This window comes from Phyllostomus discolor, chromosome 5, assembly GCF_004126475.2.
Source record: "Phyllostomus discolor isolate MPI-MPIP mPhyDis1 chromosome 5, mPhyDis1.pri.v3, whole genome shotgun sequence".
Lineage (NCBI taxonomy): Eukaryota > Metazoa > Chordata > Mammalia > Chiroptera > Phyllostomidae > Phyllostomus > Phyllostomus discolor.
In genome coordinates this window covers 126,279,254-126,290,034 of record NC_040907.2, presented here as the reverse complement: position 1 = coordinate 126,290,034, position 10,781 = coordinate 126,279,254, and the positions used below count along the sequence as shown (strand labels likewise).

The 10,781-nt window shown below is 47.9% G+C and overlaps 1 long non-coding RNA gene across 1 annotated transcript; it reads right to left on the bottom strand.

Moving 5' to 3' along the window:
* Positions 1-4,271: 4,271 nt before the first annotated feature.
* Positions 4,272-9,705, bottom strand: LOC118500816. The gene is made up of 3 exons (XR_004903402.1): positions 9,444-9,705; positions 8,843-8,850; positions 4,272-4,283 (listed from the first exon to the last, which is right to left on the bottom strand). It is a non-coding gene; the product is annotated as an uncharacterized LOC118500816 (long non-coding RNA).
* Between the last annotated feature and the right edge of the window lie 1,076 nt (positions 9,706-10,781).

The following is a 10,781-nucleotide window of genomic DNA, read 5'->3' as shown; positions in this document are numbered from 1 at the left end:
GGTTATTGCCTAGACCCCTCACTGCATCTCAAATACAGTCCAGACTCTTTACTGCATGGTCTGGTTCCTGTGGCCGTCTCTCCGGTCTCACCCCCGACACTCTTCCCGTTATGTTCTGCCTACCTTGTGATGGCTCCTATGCACTGTTGCTTTTTCCAGCTCCAAGGTCTTTCTCTTCCTATTCCTTCTGCCTCTTCCATTTATTTATTTATTTACTTACTTACTTAAGAGAGAAAGGGGAGGGAAAGAGAGAGAAATGTCAACTTGTCATTCCACTTATTTATTCATTCATTGGTTGCTTGTATGTGCTCAGACCAGGGGTTGAACCCACAACCTTGGCATATCAGATGATGCTCTAACCAACTGGGCTACCTGGCCAGGGCCTCTCTTCTCCGCGTTTAGCTCCCAGCTTAAATGTTGTCTTCTCAAAGAAGCCTGACCTTGTTTTCTATTTAAAGTAGGTGCCCCACTATCATCTCTCACAGAATCCTGTTTATTTTTTTCAGTCCATCAGTATTTGATTTGTTTTCAGGTTTACTGTTTTCCTACCACCCTGGAAAGTCAGCTCTTGGAGAGCAGGGACCTTCCCTGTCTGGCAGTCGAATAGCCAGCATCCTCATCAGTGCCTGCCCGCGGTGAGTGGTTCAGTAGATGACTGTTGACTGAGTAAATGCTTGTTTCAAGGGAAAAAGGAAGAAAAGGTGAATGCTGACACCAGGTAGGAGGACCCCCACCCCAAACCGGCATTGCTGGGGTTGGAAGGCCTTCTCCAGGATCATCCCGAGATGCTCATCACAGAGTCTTGCTGGGAGCTTCCCCAGGCAGATCAGCCCTGCTGAACCTCATAGTCAACTCTGAATCAGTCCCCATGACCTCCTGGGGAAATCTGGGGGTGTGGATGGGTGGAGGCAATCGCCAGAAACTGCCTGGCTAGGCTCCAGTCTCTCTGTTCCCCCGACTACCTTTCAAGAGGCCTCAGAGAGTGGCTCAGTGAGCCCACGTGCCGAAGTCCATCTGGGAGTGAGGCTGCCCAGCTCCCAACCCTCCGCTGAGCCTGGGCTTCAGCCTTCACACTGACGCCAGTCCCCAGCATTGCAGACGAACCCTTTCTTGAGGAGGAAAAATTCCCTACTTGGCACCTCCCCTGGGCCAGGGGTGCGACGGAGTGGAGGTAGGCAGGCCCCCCATCCCGCCTGGGCTCCATGCCCGAAGCCTGAGACCTCACAACACCCTCCAGTTGTCCTTTCTGGGATCTGCCTGGTACCCTTGTCAGGCTGTGAAAATTTCATCTGCAGAACCCAATTAAGCCACTTCCCCAACTGGGGGAGCTTCCTGGAGGTCTCAGCTTGCCTCCAGGGCACTGGAGACCAAGCCTCAGGCCACTGAAAGCTGAAGCCAGAGAGAAGATGGGGGTGGGGTGCACTGGTTCTTAACAACGTCACCTGGAGCTTGTTACAAATGGAAATTCTTAAGCCTCACCCCTGATCTAGGAATCAGAAACCCAGTTACCTCTGTTTTAACGCATCATCCGGGTGACTCTGGTACACGGGCCATTTTGACAGTCACAGAACTGAAGGACCTGGACCAAAGCCTGTGGAGGCTGTGAATACCACAGACTGGGAAGTCCCAGCCCTACTGTCTGCCTCCTTCCTGGTGCCTTCAGGCAATGGATGGAATGTTTGTGTCCCTTCAAAATTCCCACGTTGAAACCTAACCCCCAAGGTGACGGTGTTGGGAGGTGGGGCCTTTGGGAGGTGGTTAGGTCTTGAGGGCAGAGCCCTCTGAATGGGATTGGTTCCGAATGAAGGAGGCCCCAGAGGGCTCCCTTTCCTTCTGCGGAGCCGGAACACGAGAAAAGACAGCCGTGTGTGAACCAGGAGGAGGTCCCCCACCAGACACTCAATGTGTTGGCGCCTTGATCTGGGACTTCCCAGCCTCCACAACTGTGAGCAAGAAATTTCTGTTCTTCCCACAGACGTGGGCAACAGTGTGGGGCCGGACTGTGGGAGCGGGGATGGGACGGGCAGAGGAGGGCAAAGAGAGAAACTGGGACAACTGTAATAGAATAACAATAAAAAATGATTTAAAAACCACATTTCTGTTCTTTATAACACATCAGTCTCTGTGGGCGCTCACAGTTCTCTTTAAATGGAGACACAGTTTCTGGCCGTGACCTCGGGCAACCTGTGTCACCTCTCTGGAAACCAGAGTTCGCACTGGTAAAATGAATAAAAATTGACACTGACTGAAAAGGGGGCTGTGGTGAGGAGTCAGTCAGATGATGATGGGAAAAAAGAACTTGGAGAGCGCCAGGTACGTGACACCTAGCAGGTGTCAGCTCAGTAGCAGCAGTACCGACTGTTAAAGTGCACAGTGGATGCGAGCGCAGTATTTTTATGGTACTTGGTCTGGGCCTTCCTGCAGTGCTAGCGTGTGTGAGAGAAAACAAGACTGAAGTGAATGCCCCAAGCTCCGAATCAGTCTGGGTATCTCCCTGAGTTCACAGCCCTCACACCAGTGACCTTGTCTAGTTTTTGCCGCCTGCTCATCTGTCCTGTTACCACTCGGGAGCTCAGCCCCAGCCTAGAGACCTGGGGTCACCATCCAACACCCACTTCCTCAGAGCCTCCTGGGTGCTCTGAGCCAACCCAGCCTGGCACAGAGGCACTAGGGACCTGCTGCAGGACCCGACACAGGGGGCTGCTGAGAGCACACGGCAGAAAACAGCACACATGGCTAAAGGACATAGGAAACAAAAGGTTCAAGTTCATTTGTAATCAAAGAAATGCAATTTTAATAGAACAGCAGGTGACCTTTGCACCCATCAGATTGTCAGAAATAAAATGTGCCCAGTGAGGGCCCCATGTGGCTGTGCGCCGTTGGGGGCCCAGGGGGCACAAGGCAGCTCAGCCTTCAACATTGGGCCACATCCACCCAGCGCCTGACAAGGGACCTGACCTCACAGCCAGACATCCCACTCCAGGAGCTGTTCCTGAGGAACAGAAGGTCTAACGGTGTGGGGGAAGTTCAGGCCATGGATAGTCATGGTTACAAAATAGTGGGTATGTGCCTCATAAATCTGCATTCTGTATGAAGTGTGTATGTGTGTGTGTGTACATGTGTGTGTACACAAAGGACCAAATAGAAGTGTTTGTCCGCAGGGGTGTTTCCTTTTTACTAACTTGCACTTCGGCCTTTCTAATCAGAAGGAAGTTCTGAAAAATATGATTTAAAAGCTGACAATGTTGGTGGTTCTAAACTCTGACTCATATCAAAATCACATGGCTTTGCCCTGGCCAGTGTGGCTCAGTGGTTGAGCATCACCCAGTAACTGCAAGGTTGCAGGTTTGATTCCAGCTCAGGGCACATACCTAGGCTGCAGGTCCTCTCCCCTAGTTCAGATGCATACAATCCGAGGTCCCAGATGCATACAATCCCGGGTCTGGGGGCACATGAAGGCAATCAATTGATGCTTCTCTTGCATCAATGTTTCTCTCTCTCCCTTCCTCTTTCTCTCTAAAAAAGCAAAATGAAAGTGTACTCAGGTGAGGATTAAAAAAAATCACATGGCTTTTAATAACACAGAATACAACACCCCCCACAGACACTGAATGAGAGTTTCTTGGGGAGGGGCACAGGCACTGGTGTTTCTCTTAAAAGCTTCCCTGGTGATTTCCAGGTATAGCCAGATTCAAGAACCACTTAATTATCCAGTCCCTGACAGCCAGGAACTTACAGTTGGGTTGGGTTTAGTGATACTTAATATTTTCAGGGTCACCAAACTCTTTGAGGTCCTGATGCATTTGAATCCATTTCACAGATGCTTTCCAAGAGTCTGTACTGAAACGGTCTTTCTCTACATAGAATTGACAGTCTTTAAAAGTTTCAGATCCTCTCTCAAAAGTGCACTGTATGTTTTTCACACACTCTCAGAAAAAGAGTGGGCATTTATTTGGGTTGTGGCCCACCTCTCACCCATGACCACTTCTTCCAGCACCATGATTTTTCCTTGGGGAGTCGGCTCTTCTCATTGTACGCCACTCTCCAGAGACTGTCAGTCGTGGGGCTGCACCCACCCCTGCCCAAAGGGCGGACATCTGTTCTTTGCTGCTTCGGATTTGACTCTGGTCCTAGTAACAGCTTTTCCTTCTACTGGATGACCTACCCATCCTCTTCCAGCAAATTCCCCTTGTTGGTCAAGTTAGTCAGAGCCAGTTTCTGTTACTTGTAACTCAGTGTCTTCACTAAAACAAGGGGGCTAAAGTAGATCATCCTTGGGCCTCCTGAGGGTCTGCAGGGTCCAGTTCAGAGTACCAGGAAGAGGTGAAGGGGCAGGGACAGCACCACAGAGCCCCAAGATTGCTGTGCCCCAGGTTAGGAATTTGCCCTCTTTCTGCTGGCTCTAGGACATGTCTTCTGCGGAGACAGTGCTGGTACAGATGGGAAAGGAGGCAGAAGACATGGCCTTGAGAGTTGGCCCAATAGCGGTCACTTCAGAACTTGCATCGAAGATGGTCTTGCCCATGGACATGGGCAAGTGTGGTGATTAGCTGTGGGAATGTGGGGTGGACTGGGCAGAGGACGGCAAAGAGGGGAAAACTGGGACATCTGTAACATAACAAAAATCTTTTTTAAAAGATGGTCTTGGAGGAGCCAACTTAATTTGAAGGAGATGCTTGGGAACCTATCTTAATGCTGCTTTTGCACAGTTTTTGCAGGGTTGATTAGTTTCAGGTGGCTCAGGGGCTGATGATGGGTACCCTGATTCCCCATGCAGCTGTTGGTAACCCTATGTGAACTGGGAGATCCACTGAATAACTGTCTTCCTTGGCTTTCAGACATGGATGCCTTGGATTCTTCACCTCCCTACTGCATGGAGTTGTTGCCAGGCTCAGTGGATATCAGAGTAAATTATAAAGAGCCTCAAAGATACAAGTGCTTGTTGGCAGAATTAGCATCTGCCAGGCAGCCACAGGGGACAGAAGGGTCACAGTGAGGTTCCGATACATTGGGGTTTGTTCCCAAGGAAGCCAGTCTGGGAAAAGACCTGTGTAGGGGCTGCTCAGGAGAGTAAAAGGTGGGTGTGCAGGAGGACCCCTGCTGCAGGAGGTCTCCTGAGACTAGAGACCTCTCTTCTGCCCCTTCTTGGCTATGAGCTACAGTCTGCCCCATCGCAGGCACCCCATGCCAGCAACATGGATTTGGAAAGCCCAGTTCCTTCTTGGTAAGAGCAGGTGAGCCTTCCCACAGTCCTTTGGGCTGGCCAAGGCCAAAGGCTGAGGGCTGAGGAGTTCCTGGAACAGCCAACAGGAGCTCCAAACAGGCCTCTTCTTGCACGTTCCCTTCCCCAACTCTGAAACCTTCCCATTTGTCTTCACTCCCTCCAGTGGGTCTCTGGTTTTCTGTTTTACCCACCAAAACCTGTGTTCAGGAAAGGTTCTGATGCAAGTCACCTACCTCTCAGTGAAAACTGAACTTGTGGATTGCTCTCTACTCACATGGTAAGCTGGTATTCTCAGCACATTTAAAGGAATCCCAGGCCTCAGAAAATAGGGGTAGAAGAGATTTAAGGGGAGAGGGGAAAGGGGGAGGGATTTTCTCTTGCTCTAAGTGAAGCTAAGCATAACCCCTTGGGGGTCCCTTTCTGGGTTCTAGCATTGTCTGCCTCCTCGGGGCCCACCCACAGCACTGGCCACATTTGGTTTCCTACTTTGTAGAAAATTGTTTTCTTCCACTGAGCTAGAAATGCGGTAGTGGCAGAAGCCACACCTAATTCAGCTGAGAATGTCCCCCACTGTCTGCACAGGGCCTAGAAAAAATAGATTAGTGAATGTTGGCAGTTGATCCTGAAGGTAAGGAATTTTCGTCTAAGCATTGCTTTAGTCATCTTCCATAGGCTCTGATATATACTGTTTTCATTATTGTTGAAGTACTTTTTACATGGCATCAAGCTATCTAGAAGTACAGACTGGTAGTTACAAAATAATCATGGGGATGGAAAGTACAGCATAGGAAATACAGTCGGTACTTTTGTACTCACTGGGTATGGTGCCAGCTGGCTACTGGAAGTATCAGGGGGACACTTTGTAAAGTACATTGATGTCTAACCACTAATACAAAACACTGAATGCAAAGTATAATTGAAAAAAATTTATTAAACAAAAAAAACCCCATCTGACCAAAAAAAGGAAAATTTTTATTTCACAGACAGTAAAATCAAAGCTCAAAGACAAAGGGACTTGCTGTTAGACCACAAAGGGCACTTTCACTGGGCTCCAAGATGCAGATCCGCCACATCAGCCATGTGGCTTAGTCTGAGCTTGGGCCCCTGCTCTCAGGCCCTGCCACCTCCGACCATTTTCTTGTCTTCTCTGGGTATCATTGGGTCACCTATGAAAACCTCCAGCGTCCATTTGTAGTGACTAGAGCTCCTTGATGTGAGGGGAGCCTTACCTTTCCAGGGAGGCTCCAGCTACAAAGTTGACGTCACAGACACTGCCTGTGCCATCTGAAACCTTCCTAAAGAAGCAGGCACACAGTGGCCAGAGGCAAAGCCAGGCTGCTCAGGGCTCAACCAAGAAGTAAGGGAAGTGAATACCCAGCTCCTTCGGAACCGCTCTTCCCCCGCCCACTGCTTCCCAACCAGGCATCACTACCTGGAGTCTCAGCGTATTAGCTCCAAGCTATTCAGGTCTCTGTCTCCCCCTTCCTAGCAGGATCTTCTTTTAACTTGTTCACGTGGATGAGGAAATGACTCATAACAACTTAAAGTGCTATGTCTGATTTTGGCATTTGCATTTTTTTGGCAGATTGCAAGGAAAGATTTAATTATGAATCTCAGTTAACTATTCACCAAAGGACACACAGGAAAGAGACCTTTTAAGGGCCGGTTTTGCCTCAAGAGGTTCATTCAACCTTCGGATCTCCAAGTTCACCAGAGAATCCGCACTGGTGAGAAGCTGTGCAGCTGCAAGATCTGTCAGAGGTCGTTCACCCACGACTCCACACTGCAAGGTCATGAGAAGGTCCACACGAAGGAGAAGCCTTGTCCATGTGAAGTCTGTCACAAAAGTTTCAGCCACAAAGGGAACCTCAACGTCCGCCTGCGTGCCCACACCGGCCTCAGGCCTTACTGCTGACACGAGTGTGACCAGGCCCTCGGTCAGCTGCGGCCTTTTAAACGTCACCAAAAACACATCCGAACACGACTTACCAATGATTCCAACTCCCTTCTGCCTGAGAAGGAAATTAATTTGTCACTTGTGTTGCAAAAACTGATGTATGGCAGGTTAAACACGTACAAGGTTTCTGGAACACAGTGGGGCTTCTATACATTGGAAGTAAGATCCTTGAATAAGTATAGATCTTCCTTATTGGTTTCCTTTTTCTGTTTCATCATAACCTACCGTTTTCTTCCTCATAGGTTTTTTTGTTTGTTTATGATGCTATCATTCTTCCAACAAAATGAGTGTCATTAATTGTTTCAATAAGTATTTCATGGCTTAACTGTAATCTCTTATTTGTCTTCCTGTTATACTTTATTTCATTGTACAATAGGGTGATCCCAGCAAGGTGGCCAGATTTACCACAGAATACTCAGGAAGTGTCCATTTCTGCTTAACACTGTTCCCCACGCCTTGACAGACAGAGTGAGGATTTAGAAGGTTGAGTGGGTCATGTGTGGCAAAACTCCAATAACTCCCACTTCTAGCTATAGCCCCCAACCTGCTGCATCTGTTACAGTAGAGACCAGGGCGGGGGGCCCTGAATGATATACAAGACTCCCCTTTTTCTCCAGGGGTTCCTCCCCACTTACTGGGTTCATTTTGCCTGCTGCCTGAGGAAAGACATCTCTTAATACCAGAGATCAGTGAAAAGGAAAGGAACTTATTTTTACTTGAAATACAAACTAAAATTCCCCACAAATGCACACAGTCCTCCCGGCACCATGTGGCAAAAGAGCAGTTCCAAAGCCTCGTGGTCCTGATTCTCACCCAAGCTGGAGAAACCAAAGCTGCATGGTCCTAAACAGCCGCGTGGTCCCAAAAAGAGAGACGCCCAATGGCTGCTGTGCCTCCATTTAAATCCCAGCACCAATCTTCCTCTGCAGCCCCATTTCTAGCTCCTCCCACAATTGGCCACAGCTGCCAGCATTCTGGGCAGGTGTGGCTCTGTGGTGTGGAGCCAGTTATCTCCAAGCTCTCCTGGACCCTATTACAAACCCCTGTTTGGGGCTCCCCTCTTGGCTGCACCCTGTTACACACCCCTCCTTTCAGATATACAACCCCTTTATAATCATATAAAGGACAATGGACGAAGGTCTCATCTTCTTGTAACTACTTCCGGCTGGACATGGATGTTGTTCTACCTACCCTTGGGTCAGGGGTGCCCTGAAGCGGGAGGGAGGGTGCAGCACGGAGGGAGTCCTTCCTGTAAAGGGAAGGACCTTACAGAATCCTGGTCAGTTGCCTGTCACCAGGAAGTCACAGGCTCAATGTCCAAAGGCTGGCATAACTGGACCATTGGCATCCTGGTCGTATTCTGGAGGTGAGAGATTTGGATAAAGTTGGAAGCACAATTAAATCATAACCACTAAATGACAAAGGCAGGGACTTAGGTAAAGAATGGCTTATCTGGAGGAAGGTGTGCAAGGCATGCTACACCTGTCCAAAACCCTTGTGGCCCACTATACTTCACTCGGGCTGAGGGGTATATATTAGGATTTCCCTCCTTTCATATTTCTGGGCCCTTTCTGTCCAAGCCTTTAGGACAGAAAAGGGAAAATCAGTTCTAAAATGAAGCCCACAGACTACCCCAACCCAACCACTTAGTTCAGTCAAACCATTGAGTCTCAGGGGGTGATGATGAAGATGGGCTCTTTAAGTGAGGCCTATATTGCAAGCAATTACTCAGGTAATGAGGTCCTAGGCATACATCCTATGGAAACAGAAGGAAGAACATGCTAATTTACACAAAAATTCCCAAGTCAGCCTCTGTGCCTGTGAGACTGTCATTTGGGAAGACATCTTATTACAAGGCCCTTGCTGCAATGACATCTAACAGTGGCAATCTGACAGGTCCTTAGTGCCTATAAATTGAAAAACAAACTTTCAAGACAGTCAGTTATGCCATTTCTGATGTCCAATACTGAGTGTTGTGATTTTCCTCAAACCATAATTTTTCTTCCTAACATCACCCTCATCATTATTAAAGCGACTACTTTTAGTCCAGCTTTTAATTTTTACTGTTTGTTGGCATAAACACACCAAGGACAGACTGGATCACCTATGATCTTTAAGTCCACTTTACTGGAACTCACACAGGGAACCTTTAGATTGACTTCTCAGCCCACCCCTCAAGACACAGAAGCAGAGCCACACACCTGCCATATGGCTTTGCCTGTACCAGTTGTTTCACTAAAATCCTCGAGGCTTCCATTCTACCTACAGATTCCTTTTTAGCCATCTTTTAGGAAAGCAACCTTCGTCCCTTCCCTGGAAAGACTGCCACGAACCGCACAGCCAACCGAGGTATCAGGCTTTTCTCCTGGGCTTTCACTAGCTTCGCAAGTCAGTCCCAGTTCCTCAGGGCTTTCTGGTGACAACCAGAACCCAGACATGCCTATTTCAGGTGTGACATTCCAGTTAAAATTTCAATTAACAAATCACCATTGATGACTGGTCTTAATAGATTTATGCAAAGAAATGTTATGTAATGCCACATTTTGGAGGGATCAGCTAGGGAGAAAAGTATCAAGTACAAAGGAAAATTCTTTTTCTTCTGATAACCTTCTTACATTTACATACCTTACACTTTTCCTTGTTTATTTTCCTACAGGGTGGGAAGTTTTAACCTTCCCTGGGATCCTCAATTTCCTTTTCAGAGCAGATACAGAACAAAAAACAGTACACAGACAGAGGCACTCTCTTGTACCAGTGCGTCCCACTGGTGCCTCCGAAGAGACATGCTCCTTCGCCTCAGGCTGAAGCACTCATCAGCCCTGAATGACTCTGCCTGGCTCCTGAGTGGAAAGGCATTCTTGCCAACCAGTTACAGGCAACCTTTTCTAGGTCTTACAGATGACCTTAACTAGGTCTTCAGAAGACAGGATTTCTGATCAGAAACAACCAAATTGAAACCACATTCCCATAAAACCAGAAGACAAGTAGTTGAGGTTTCCTTTCCTCCAGGTTTAAAATTTTCACCTTTCCTAGATAGTTTTACCCATCCAGATTTAACCATAATTCATTGTAATCCCTGTGTCTTTCCCACATTGGGAAGGACTATACTTAAACTCTGTACTTAAATTCAGTATGTGCCAGCCAAAGGTCCCTAGCTTTATAAACACCTGCATGAAATAACAAACACTGACACCCTGTATTGGGGTTTGCTGTCCTTTTTTGGAAGAGGAATTTCAAACCTTCCTCCAGAGTGTAGGTCCAGCTTTCCCTTTCCTCCTCAGTTGCAGCAGTAGGGTCTGCATCTCCCTTAATTGGTGCCTGTTTTACCCATGTGTGGTGAATCCAGGGCTTAATTCCCATCAGCTTCAGGGAGGAATGCATTGTCAATAAGACATCGTAGGGACCAGTCCACTGTTCAGACAGCTGCTATTCAGGGCCTTGAGTCTTCCAAGTCTTTAGTAGGACTCGGTCTCCTGGCTGGAATGGGTGCAGAGGCTCGTCAGAGGGGTAAACAAACCTGTAATGAGCAAACTTGTGCAAAATGGTTAGTGTTTGTCCTAAATGTTGTACATATTGTTTAACTTTTTTCTCATGCTCCAA